The sequence below is a fragment of the Chrysochloris asiatica genome, unplaced genomic scaffold, assembly GCF_000296735.1.
Source record: "Chrysochloris asiatica unplaced genomic scaffold, ChrAsi1.0 scaffold00067, whole genome shotgun sequence".
Taxonomy (NCBI): domain Eukaryota; kingdom Metazoa; phylum Chordata; class Mammalia; order Afrosoricida; family Chrysochloridae; genus Chrysochloris; species Chrysochloris asiatica.
Genome location: NW_006408585.1, coordinates 8,144,811 through 8,148,530, shown reverse-complemented (window position 1 = coordinate 8,148,530; position 3,720 = coordinate 8,144,811). Strand labels below are relative to the sequence as shown.

The following is a 3,720-nucleotide window of genomic DNA, read 5'->3' as shown; positions in this document are numbered from 1 at the left end:
GATAAAATAGACTATCTTAAATGGAGGGAAGAACTAATGGAATATAAGGTAACCACAATGGGGTTGGGGTGGGGGTGGGGTTATTTTGGGTGTTGGGGAGGGCAATAACTTTCACTCAATCCACAATAAAAACCTTAAATTAAAAAAAAGAAAACAGTGCAGTTATTGGAGTTGGGGCGGGGTGGGGTGGGGGTGGGAATCTCTGGTGTGTTCCTGCAATTCAAGGAGCTCATGCATGAGGTGGTTGTGGAAGGGATGTGACAGCAAAGTTCCTGGCCCAGATGGAGTTCCAATTGTTCTCAGTATTATCTATGTTTAGATCACTCAATCCAAAAGTAGCCTTTGATGGAGCTGGTTTCAGTGTCTGTTAGGACCACAAGGAAGCTGGGGGCAGAATGACTGGCTTAATGTTAGTCTGATGGTTCTGTGGGATTTATAGGTCTAGAGCCAAGCCCACATGAATCCAGGGACCAAAGTGGCACACCAAAGTGGTGCAGCTGTCCCTGGACTTACAGTCATGTGACTCTCAACCATGTGGTCTCTGAATTCTCAAAGAGCAGGGTCTAAGAAGAACAAACAAGATGGTGGATCGGGTGGAAGTGCAGCAATGAGCTCCATCAGCAACAACACAGAATACATGACCAAACAGGCTAGGGGATGGTCCCATAACTCTGAACCACATATAAAGGAATATTTAGAAGGTTGGAAGGCTTACAGCTAGGGGAATTTGTAGCAGAAGCAAGAAATCCATTGCTTTCTAATTCAAGAGGCTCAGTTGCTCCAGGAGCCGCCAAGCCGGGGAAGGATCAGAGCAGCCACAGACGCCTGACAGAACCACAGAGATAAAGGTGTGGACATTCTTTTCTTTTGGTATCTGTTCATTGGTCCCTTGCTGTCTGCGCATCTCCATTCTGGTGACTATCGGGGTGCCTTAGCTAGTGGACACCCCAGCCCCACCCTCGGAGGGTTCTACAACACATGCGCACAGATCTCCTTGAAATTTAAAGAGACAGTTTCCACTTAAAACCAAACGGCTACAGCCGTTTATAACTTGAAAAAAGGCCTGAACAGGGATTGTGGAGCGGGACAAGCTGCAAGCTGACAAAAAAGGAAACAGGCTGAAAATTAAAGCCTAAATTATATTACAATGACCAACAGTGGCATCTTGAAATTTCTCAAGAAGAAGAGTGAAAAGGGAAGCCCATTTCCTGATCACATCTACCTGGAGGCAATCAGAAAGCATAAAAAAATACCAAAATACATACCCATGTAAGTATCAAGGCCACAGATAGCCCCTGAATATGACCAAAAAACAGAAGCAGATGACCATATCTGCACATGTCCAGAAACAAGATAAAGTGACTGAGACAAATGAACTGGAAGTAGACCTACACTCCATACTGAAAGATGGGCAAGCTTTGAAAATGCCGGAGAAGGAATTCAGAAAAATGATGATAAAATGTATCAAAACACTATATAATGGAGTTGAGAAAAATAAGGAAGAAGTCAGGAAAGCGCTACAGGAACAATCAAAGAGCAGGGTCTATGCTGGGGTGCGGGGTGGATGAGGATAAGAGCTGTTCATACCTTTGGTCACCAGGCCAGCATGGGGAAAAAATAAGAATTTGAACCTTTACTGTACCTGTTCATATCTGGTCTGTCAGGCCTCCCTCTGCTTCCAGAGCTGCTCACAAGATGGTTTAGCCATGACCAGCCAGACGTTCACCAGTCAGTCTCCCTCTCTCACAGTCCCTACTCAACCTGTCCTCCCAGCAAGCACTCCATCCACCTCTCTGAAGTTCAAGGTGCCAGAATTTTCATGTGTCTGTTTTATTTGGTCTCTCGTATCTTTGTTGTAGAGGGTCCACATAGTGTGTCTGCATAATCCGTCAAGTTGTCAGAAGTCCTGTAGGAAGGTGTTTTACAGATTCATCATTATTCTTCAATTTTATGTAGTATGCTATTGTGTGTATGTATCAAAGTTTGTTTAACCATTCTTATGTTGATGGACATTTAGGCTGTCTCCATAGTTTTGATGTGTCTCTTGTAGGCAGCATATTAAAAGATTTTTTTTTATTATTATTATTCATTCTGCCACTCTTTGGCTCTTGACTGGTACATTTAATTCATTTACATTCAGTGTAATTATTGATAGACATGAAATTGTTGTTGTCATTTTGCTGTGTCTTGTGTGTGTGGTGCTTCTGATTTCTTTGTTCCACATAATTTTCTGCATTATGTTTATGAGTTTTCATTTTCATTTCTGTTCTGTTAAAGGTTGCTAAATCTTTCTGATTTTCCTCTTTTACTTTAATGTCACAGTGTATTAATTTTCTTTCAGGTTACCTGTATTTATGATTTCCCCCCCATACAAAACAGTATGTTTAATCTTTAAATCTGCTTAACTTCCTCACCATTTGCAAGTTCTGTATCTACAATAGTCCCTCATATTGCTTTGTAGTTGATATATCTATGGTTCTCTATTTTCAGTCTTGTAGGGTTGTTTGGGAGTCCTGGTGTAGCATTGTGGGATAATGTACTGGACCACAAGGTTGGTTTGATAATGTACTGGATCACAAGGTTGGTACAAGGATAATGTACTGGACCACAAAGTCGGTGGTTCAAATTAACCACTCACTCCTCAGAAACCTTATACAGGGTCACTGTGAGTCAGAACTGCCTTGAAGGTACTTCACAATAACAAGATTTGTTTTACTTTAAATACTTCTCTATCTGGATTGGTGGTGTTGTCAAGTATGTTAATCTCAAGTTGTTGTCTGCTATTATTGGTTCTCTGTCCAAAAAACTGCCTTTAGTATTTTTTGCAAACTTGGTCTGGTCATTAAAAATTCCCTTAACTTCTGTTTATCTGGAAATGTCCTCATTTCATCACTGTGTTTGAGGGACAGCTTTGCTGGGTATATGATTCTTCATTTTGGCATTTGTTTCTTTAAGTGTTTTGTATACGTCTCCCCATTGCCTTGCCTGCATAGTTTCTGCTGAGAAATCAGAGCTTAGTCTTTCTTATTGGTTCTCCATTGTAGGTAACTTTTCTTTTTTTATCAAGCTGCTTTCAGGATTTTTTCCCTCATATTTGGTTTTGGAAAGTTTGATTATGTCTTGGTGATTTTCTTTTGCGATTTATCCTGTCTAGTGTTTGTTTATCTTCTTGCATACTTATCTTCTCATCTTTTCATGATGCTAGGGAAGTTTTCTTTCAATAACGTTTCAACAATTTTCTCTACCCTTCTTATTGTCTCTTTCTTTTTTTTAATTTTTATTTAAGGTTTTTATCGTGGATTGAGTGAAAGTTTACAGGGTACATCATCATCATCATCATCATCAGTTTCACATTCAACAATTCATATAACTTGTTTCATTACATTGACTATAATCCCCTCCATATACCATCAGTTAAAAGTATTTTTCTCTATCTACTTTAGCTTTTTAAAAAACACACAAACAAACAAACAAAAAAAACCCCACTCAGGCATATATAATAATTTACATCTCCAAAGGGCACATTCTGTAAGTCTGCTCCTGGCCACCAGCTCTGTGTCCTTCTCTTCTTAGTCAATGAATCTAGAGTCCTCAGCCACTACCCCTCTCCATTCCCCCATCTCTGCCTCCATCTCTGGCGCTGCTGCTTCTCTGGATAAGGTCCCGCATTCTGCTTGTGCACTTCTCTCTTGATGGTCCTAGGGTCCTCTGTTTCTGGAC

At 40.5% G+C, this 3,720-nt stretch overlaps 1 protein-coding gene across 1 annotated transcript in view; it reads right to left on the bottom strand.

The window, feature by feature from the left end:
* Positions 1 to 3,720, bottom strand: part of CCDC175 (coiled-coil domain containing 175) — a 115,714-nt gene that overhangs the window by 32,712 nt on the left and 79,282 nt on the right. The window lies entirely within an intron of this gene.